Below are 10,018 nucleotides of genomic sequence, written 5' to 3' on the forward strand. Positions count from 1 at the left end.
AGAGAGAAGATTATTGAAGACATAGAAGGAAAACTAGGCACATGGACTAAAGGTGAAGGACCTTTAATGCTAGCACAAGATCTTGGAGAAGATTAAGATAATTATAGTGATGTAGAGGAAGATGAAGAAAGTGTAGAGAAATGGGGATAAGACCTAGCGCTGATCTTCCTACCAAAAAAGAAGGATAAAAAATCAAAATCATTGGGCCTAAGCTTACAAAAGAATACAAGAAGGTAACATTTAAGCCCCTCTCTCCTTCTACAATACAAGTACTAAGAACCTATGTAGTGACAATAGTCAATTCCAAGCCATCATTGAAGAAATGTATGGCAAAGATTACAAAACTAAGCAAAGGTTCAAGTGTAGCTAAGAGAAAAATGCTAGACACTAAGAGTCAGCCAAAGAGAAGAAGGTTGATAAAGTAAAAGGATGTTAATGATTTTGATGTAGAGAGAACTAAGTTTGAGGAACTTGGTCACCACTGATTCATTGTGCATACAAAGCCTAAAACTATTGGTGAGGTATGTGATGACCTTTAGAGCTCTATACGGTTATCAAATTTTAAGTTCGTAAAGTATGATAAAATGAGTGATACTGACAAGTCAAGGATAGAGGAAGCCATATTAGACATGATGTCAAAATTTGAATTGACAATTTTAGAGATAGAAATCAAGATTCCTAGTGACTTGTATAGTAGAATTGACAGTAAGTGGAAACACACAACAAAAATTGTGAAGAAAATAAAAGAAGGTACATTAGCCAAAATTATGCCCGAGCTAAAAATTAAACGAAAGACATCATTTAAGAAAAGAAAAATAATAGATTTTCTCCTAAATGTAGAGCATTTATGATTTTGACAAATAAAATTGAGGCTATTGTGCAACAAAATAAATTGTTGCGGAAATACATTTTTGGACTAAATACAAAAGAGTTTGACAAGATTAGAAAAGAAGATAAGTAAGATAAATAAATAGAAATAATAACTATTGAGGATGTCCAAAGTGATGAAGAAGATTCATGTGTGTCAAGCCTACAGAGAAATGGATCACCTATTCATAATACTACACCTGACACACATGTATTACAATAGATAAAGGACTATCCTAAGACAGGAGAAATTCAAGTCTAAATTATTTATTTTAATGAACAAATAAAATAGATGGAGCAACACCAACAATAGGATTCACAAACTAAAACAATGATAATAGACACTAAGGAGTCACACAAGGAGAAGCAAAATAAAAAAGAACTAGAAAAGGAATCAAACTTAGAATAATCTATTATAGGTCAAGAAGGACAAAATGTCTCAAGACCTCTAGTAGAGGAAATTTAGGATACTAAATAGAAAGAGAAGCAAAAGGAAAATTAAGAAGAAATGCACAAAGATTTAGATATAGTGTCAACCATAGCTATTTTTGTCATTACCACTGAAATACAAGTTAGACCGAGTGGTAAAACTTCATCACCTACCTGGACTCTAGTAGTGCTAAGTAAAAACACATATAAGAACATCAAATGAAATAAGAAAAAGGAAAATTATCCAAATAATATTGTTACTCTGTATGAAGTTATTGAAATGTTGAAATGGGATCTAAATAATCTCACATTTGAACAGATTGTCATCTGGCAAGATATTTTAGCAAGAAGGAAAGTACAAGAAGGGTTAAGGAGAGAGAAACAATGTTTCATTATATCATCGATATTTTTATTTATTGCTTTTATGTATAGAATATTGATGAAAATTTCCCCATAGTTTCCTAGTTAGTGCAAATAGTTGAAAAAGTCAACACTAAGGATATTGAAGAAAATGAAAAACTAATGTCTTTGTCTTAAAAAAAGTTTGAAAAGAAATTAATAGAGAACATCTCTACTATAATTTCATTAAGGAAATTTGAATTAAAAAAAAAATGTACAAAATATTGAAGAACTTGTTTAGAAAATACAAATTCTATACAATATTCTTTGTGATGTTCCAATATTTACAAACAAATATCAGCCAAAAATTCAAAGGATTAAGGCTGATATGAAATTATTAGGGAACACTATCTCTCAATCAGTTGAATAATACTCAATGCATTACAATAGATACATATAGTAGATAGAAGAATGACGACTCATATTAATTCCATACAAACCATGTTGGTACCTCACTTGGAGGTTATGGAGTGTGAGTTGGCTTTAGCAAAAGGTCTAGTTAAAAGTGATCATAATCTTTCTATTATTGATTAAGATTCATGTTTTGGAATCAATGAGAACTACATAGGATCATTCTATTGACATGATCATTCAAACACATAAACCATTCATTTCCAAATATGGTTTGATTCCATCTACACAACCCCAGTAGCATACATAAGAGTCAAAAACAAGGAGGATAGATATGGAAGAATTGAGGAGAACCATAAAGGGGGATAGATAAGAAATACATTGAATAATGCAAAACTTATAAATGAAAATAAAGTTATGACAAGAAATATCTGAATATTTGAGTCATGTAATATATGTATTGTATATTGTGTTCTAAATGAATTTTTTAGATTTTATAAGAACTAAGTCATAGGCTTAGGGGGTGGGGGAGGGGGAGGGGGAGGGGGGTACTATTATTTGTGTAATGTGAAGATGTAATCATGAAAAATTGTTTTATTCCACTAATGTCAAAGGGAGATATTGTTGGTATGTCTAAATTTTGTTGTCTATTAATTAGTGTCAAACACTTAGTCATACACAATAAAGAGTTAGTAAGTCATCACTATGACCAAGTTACTTTATTGTTGAAAACTTATAATTGGAAAAATTGTTATTTTTTCAATGATGAAAAATCTATTGATAAGACATATTGCTACATAATCTAAATGTCATTTCTATTTGATTGATGAAAAGGATTTGCGAAATTCTTCATAAGAAAAGAACCTAGACAAAAGGTTGAGATATGAAAAGTAAGTTACAATGGATATTTGATTAGATAGACTTTGATAAAGAAAAGTGATTGTTTATATCAAGAATGTTAAGGTAAGCTAAGAAATAGATTAAAAGGCTAAGGAATAGCGATTGATGCTTGTGTCAACCAAGGCACAAGTAGTGCCAAGAATATGTAGTGTTGACCAAGAATTAGTATTGACCAAGTAATTTTTTTGATGCCAAACTAAAATATTTACAACAATCTGGAATTTTAGTGATGATCTAGTGTTAGAATTTAGAGATTGCCTAGTAAGATTTTTGAGAATGAGTTTGAGTAAATCATCATGTCTCATTGACTCAATTGATTTCTTGGGAGATGTAAGCTATGTTGAAGATAATATGGATGAGTTGAATCATTAAATTCAAGGTTTGAATTAGATACATACCTAATAGACAGATTGTAGAGAAGTTTCTAGAGGATGATCAAGAAGATGGATAGATACAATGCATCATGTGGAACCTAATTTTAAAACCTAAGATCTATGGTGATTGTCAAAAATAGTAAAGAATTAATTTCCTATTTAAAGAGGTGTATAGCCAAAAAAAATTGTGTGTGTTTGTGTATGTGTGCGTAAAGATGTATGATGCATATGATAAAGGTATATAGATAGAGGTAGGTCAAAGGTAGACAAGAGTGTGTCAGTGAATGTAAGTGTCAAGGAGAAATCTTGCATGGATGTTGTTCATATTGATAAGTAAATATATAAGAAGATTTCTTAAGTATTGGTGAAGTGAGAAGGTTCATTTATTGAAGGATTGTCAAGAAAATCAAAAATAGAGATGAAAAATGGATAGCTTATGAGAAAATCAGTACAAGGACCAAATAAAGATATAAACTTCCAAAGTGAGTTGTAATCACACTAATCAAACCTACTATTTTATTTCTAGTCACTCTAAACAATTTTTATTGAAATCCTTTTAATAGAGGTTGACCTAACGGTGACTTGAAGACTTAACAATCTATGTAAATCCTTTAACTATGTGATATTCTAATGGAATGATCAAATCAATCTAACAAGGACAATCCTAATAGGGTGATTAAATCTTTTAACAAGGTCACATTTAATATTGTGTTTTGTCAACCTTTGATAGGGTTGGCTCCTAACAGAGCTCACTTCAAAACAGTGAAAAGGGGTGACATGTTGTTGGCATTTTTTCCCAAATTGGGTTTCCATGTAAAATCCTAGTGTCAAACTATGTTGAATGCTAATTGTGTTTTCACATTTGATAATATTTTCAAGAAGAAAAAAAACTTATGTTTAAGATAATATGTGTATAGTAGAGATTGAGGAATAGTGAGTGTATATGTTTTAATGTTCAAATGAAACATATGGACCTTGAGTAATTGATTCAACCCCCCCAGTCATTGTAAACATTTCTAACAATTGGTATTAGATCCTAGCTCTTATAGAGATAATTTTGAAGGTACTTAAAGCTAAAATTGTGACCCATAAGAGAGATGGATGAAAGCTTAACAAGGAGAATATCCCATGTGACAAACCTTGACAAGGTTATATATATCCAGAATTAGTGAAGTTGTTATCAAATCTGTGGATGCATAATATGTGAAGATAATAACAAATCCTTTGACAGCTAAAGAACTAAAAATAAAACAAGAACACAACCAAGCAATGTTGGAGATTGCCTTATTCCTAAGCTATGCCAAGCTTGATGATTTGAAATATTGTGATAGTGCAAAGAAGATGCAGGAAAAACTAAAAGTCATATATGGAGATGATGACAATGTCTTGAGAGCGAAATTGGAGAACTTAAGATGTAAATTTTTTGACATGAGAATGATGGAATGTGAGAACATAATACAATACTAAAAAAGAATCAAAGAAGTTGTTAATTCTATTTGTGTTGCAAATGGAGAAATCAAAGATGAAATAGTTATAAGAAATTTATTGAGGACTCTACTTCTTATATATGGCATCAAAGTTTTTGCAATTCAAGAACTGAGATGTACACTAGGTAATACTTTGAGGTGTAATTGGTATACTTACTATATTTGAGATGTCTAACTTTGATAACTACCAACTTGCTAATGCATAATGTGCATTCAAGTCACAATTGGTTCTTAGGAAAAGAAAAGGAAATTATGTGAAGAGTGATAGTGATAGTTCTAGAATGATGAGATTGAAGAATCTGAGGCCCTCCTTAGAAAAATATTTGGAAGAGGAAGTGGTAAATAAAAAGGTAAAATACCTCTTTTTTTCATGCAACAAGATTTGTCATATTGATGCTAGGTATCCTAACATAGAGGATAAGGAGGTAAGAAAGAAAAACAAGTACAAAGGAAGAAGAGATGACAATGACTACAAGAGAAATAAGGATGAAAAAGGTAAGAAATCCTATTATATTAGAAAAGAAGAAATTGATAATGAATCTAAGAGTAATTATGATAAAAAAATTTATGCTTCTATGAATGTAGAATCCAATGGAGATGAGAAAAATGCACTAATCTTATATGTGAACAAAAGTGATATATGGATAATTGACAATGGATTCTCCAACCATATGACTAGTGACAAAGATAAATTTCAAGATATTGGTCCACACAAATGTTGATGTATTAAATTTGGTAATTTAATATCCCATGTGTTGTAAAAGGTAAAGGTACTATTCGAATGGCTGACAAGATAACATGTGACACTATTTACTTGGTTGAACGACTTGAGTATAATTTGTTGAGTGTTTCACAACTAAATGAATTAGGTTAGAGAGACAAATTTCACAATAGGAAGGCCAAGATACATGATGCTAGTGGTAAGCTTATTGGAACTACTGATAAAGAAGAGGTGATTTGTTCTATATAAATTTATCAAATCAGACATGTTTTTTGGCACAAAAATATGATGTTTGGTTATGGCACAAGAAATTATGTCATGTTAATTTGACAATTTGGTGAATATTAGTACACTAGTACATTTTGGCAAATATGTGACTAAGTGACTAAAACATTTAGTCAAACCACTTAAATATTTAGTCATGTGACCAAAATTGAATACATTCTACCATTTCTTTGTAATTTATAACAATAGATGATTAAGAAAGTGACTAATTTAGTCATCAGATACAATCACAAGAACATCTAGGTGAAAGTGATTGAATAAACTATAAAATTAATGACTAAATAGATGACGTAAAAACTAGTCACTAAAAATTAGTTTCCTAAACAAAAACTACTAAATAAATGACTAAACAGTTAGTAACAAATAATCAATTACTTAAAAAAAATGAATGAATAAAATATTATCACTCATTTATACTAACATTTGATAACATAATAATAAAGAAATATATAAATTATAAGTTTCATTTCACTAGAAATAATTGCTTGGTAATAGGATAATTGCATGAGAAATCCATCTACACCTCACTAACACAAAAAATTTGGATTTCATGTGATTTTAGAATCTAATATTGATAAACACCATTTAGATATAATAAGAACAAACATGAGTTATAATTTTTAAAAATAAAAACATGAGAACTAGTTCTCCATATATTTTCACTTGTTCTATTAATATCACAATTCAACTATGTAGTTTTTTGAATCAAGCATATCATTGACTAATCTCTGTGTGTGTGTGTGTATAGGATATTCTAATTATTTAATTGACAAATAGATTTAAATTCAAAATCAAAATTTGAACTGTATTAATTTAATATTTATCATAATCAATTTAATTTTATAAAATATATTATTTAATTAATTAAATAACTAATAATTGTAATGAAGGTGATTGAAATGGTAATACATGCAATAGGATTCTAATTTATATTCTAATTTTGATTAAATTTAAATTACAAATCAATTACCATACAATTCTTAATTTAAATAATAAATTATTAATAATTAACTTATTAGCATTTAGTTAGCTTCATAAGTGTTAAAAAAACAAATTGTATGCAGTTAAAAATAGAAATAAAACCCAAAAATTCTCCTACATATAGCAAAAATGCCTAAAACCTATAGTTTTCCACTCACGCCAAGCATTTGAAAAACATAAAACCTATAGATTTAAGCTGCCGCCAAGCAATCACCAAGCATCAATGAAAATTATCTCACCAAGCAGTTGCCAAGCATCAACGCAGGGAAAGGGCATCCATCATTTCACACTCCATCCATGTTGGTATGATAATTGTTTTTGGAATGATTGAATGCCAAACCAAGTACATTTTATATCTATAAATAGCTATTAGTTACAACCCTAACTGATATGATGCTGAATACAAATTGATGAATTTTTCAAAACATATGTAGAAGGGAAATCCATTGTTGAGTACCGTTGAATGCACAATCTCTCAAGTTGAGCTCTAGTATTGATTGATTGCTCTTTGCATCAGATGTATTTGATGCTAATTAGATGAATTTTCTCATAGTTATTTTATATATTGTGATGCAAATCACGTTCAAATTATTACTAAATGTTATTTTTTTGAGTAAATCCTATTACCAAGAAGCGATTCATTATCACATACTTAAGCTAACCTTTGTATATTATTACATCTACATATTATCCACATATCTCATTTGTATTTTCTTACCAAGAAGTGATTTCTAAGATTATATTCATTGCATGTAATATGAAAGACTAATGACATCAATAAATTCTGAAAAAGGATATTGGTTAAAATGTGATGTAATTCACAATGAACAACCAAACCATTAAGAAATTTGTAAAGATAAACTAGAAGTGTCTTTTTGAGAATGTAGAAAAAGAATTGTATGCTCTTATTAGTGTTCATGCTATAGAGAGAATTACATAAGTAGGGGAAAAAATCTTATTTAATTTCGGTGCATTGTTACAACAAATAATTGCATGACCATAATTAATATATCGTGTGATAGATCCAAAACAAAGAATATTTTTCCATTTTCAATGTCTTCATGCTCTAGGGAGCTTTTCATAAGCAAGAAAAATGCCAATTTAATGTTGCTACATGACTATACCAAAGACTTGTATGACTATAATACATACATATATTGTGATAAATCTTGAAAAGGAAATCATTTCCCTTTTCAATGTCTTTGTGCTATAGGGAGCTTTACATAAACTGAAAAAACCAAGCAATACTACATTCAATTCATTGCGATACTAAAGAGCTCAAGTGAAACTCTTTACTCTTTCCTCACTTCCAATAGTGATGGAAAATCCTATATTCTTTACATCTTATTCAACGAAAAATCACCATGTTGTTGTGTGTTCACTAAAGACTTAAAAGTTTTCAATGAGTTTTGAAGTCCCAAAACACATATATCATTATATCCAACCATGATCACAACAGTATCACTACTCGGGAAAATTTTGCATCACTAATTTTCTACCTTGCACTGATTTCACAATGCCCCTTAGTGTTCAAGCATTTGACATCTATGCCATAATTCTATGATTTATGGAAGGTAGTTGGAATGAGAATCACTATGATAAGAATCAAAATCAAGAGTAGAATCACACCTATGCACATACATTTTTTGGAACTTCTTTGGTATTTCTTTTCTCCTTTGAGTTGCTTGGTACCGTGTTCACAACATATTGAGCAACATGAAAAACATTGTGATCAATGTCATTAGGATCCTCTCCTTATGTGTCAATAAGAAAAACCATATCAAGAAAGACCTAGTGCAACTCAAGGAAACTTTTTTCAATCTCTTTGGTAGCATCATGTCTTTCTTCTATTTCATTATTTGTATCTAGAATCTGGCCTCTACCCTGCTCCTAAATGACCTTCTATAGAAAAGTTTCACTCTCCACTATGGAAAAAAAAATTTCTATTACCTCCTCATTTTCCTTTTTTCCTATAATGTTTAAGTATCTTCTCTCAATGGTCTCTTGATACTCCTCGAAATCATGTTTGCTTATGCTCTAAAATTATTTCATCTAGTCCTTAAGCTTTTTTTGTAGACCATTAGTAATAGATATTTGGGTGCTATTAGTAGGTGCTCCTTCTTTGAATCTTGGTAGTTTCCTATTAGTGACCTTGTCTTTGTGAAGCCCTTCAATCTTTCCCTTAATTTCTTTACCTTCTTTTAGGATTGTGACAATATGGTTCTTTTAGGATTGTGACAATATCACCATCCATATGATCCCTCAAAGATTTTAGTGCTTGGGATTTGTTAATTAATTTGTCTCATTGTTGGTCTTTTAAAGTTTCCTAAGAAGTTCCTTAATAATTTCCATGCCACATTTTATAGCACCAACTTCATAGAAAAGGTGGCCAAGTTACTATTCAATTCCCAAATTAGCCATCTCATGTGGTCTGAACCATACTCATGAGGTGACATACCTACAAGATTATGCATAATGTTTCCATCTATCATGCCATCATTCTTTCCTCTTATGATTGAGGATCCCTTGCTTAGTTACCTCAATAACCAACTCATATATGCTTGGAGGAAATATTTTGATAGGGCTTCCTTAACTTGAACCTAAGCCCAAGAGTAGAAATGATAGCTCTCTTTGGCTCATGTAGTTCTTAACCAATCTCATTAGGTGGTGTTCCCACTAAAGCCTCACATTTCCCCCACCTTGCACTTCCTTTCCTTCCCTAATATTGTTTTTTAATTTATTTTTTATGGAATTCATATTGACACATGCACATATATTTAGTTTCAATCATATTATTGTACACATATGATCAGTATAATCATATAGAATCAAATCTAAATGCATCTACACAACTATTTAACATATGACAACAATTTCATAGATTACAAATATATTTCTTTTATTTTGTGTAAGAATTATTTTTTTGCTCCTTCAAGAATTTCTCTTACCTTGTTCATTAAATAATATGATTGTCATTTGTTATGTTTTTTTCTACTACCAATGATTGATTATATCTGTTATAAGATTATTTATGTTTCTTTCTATGTATCTCTTCTATAAGATTATTATAATAGTAGCATGTCAGGAGTTTGGGAATGATTACAAGCCTATTAAAAAAAATTGGATCCTTGATTATTTTATCGATTAGTAGGTTTGGGTAAGAGAATACTATCAATTTATGCTTTGTAGTGAAAGCAAGAAGGTTATGTTAAAATATAAAAGAT

General features: G+C 30.0%; 1 pseudogene; it reads right to left on the reverse strand.

Moving 5' to 3' along the window:
* Positions 1 to 8,352: 8,352 nt before the first annotated feature.
* LOC149558720 (syntaxin-related protein KNOLLE pseudogene) lies at positions 8,353 to 9,146 on the reverse strand (annotated as a pseudogene).
* Between the last annotated feature and the right edge of the window lie 872 nt (positions 9,147 to 10,018).

This window comes from Cupressus sempervirens, chromosome 5 (genome assembly GCF_028749045.1).
Source record: "Cupressus sempervirens isolate cs-2001-9-10 chromosome 5, ASM2874904v1, whole genome shotgun sequence".
Lineage (NCBI taxonomy): Eukaryota > Viridiplantae > Streptophyta > Pinopsida > Cupressales > Cupressaceae > Cupressus > Cupressus sempervirens.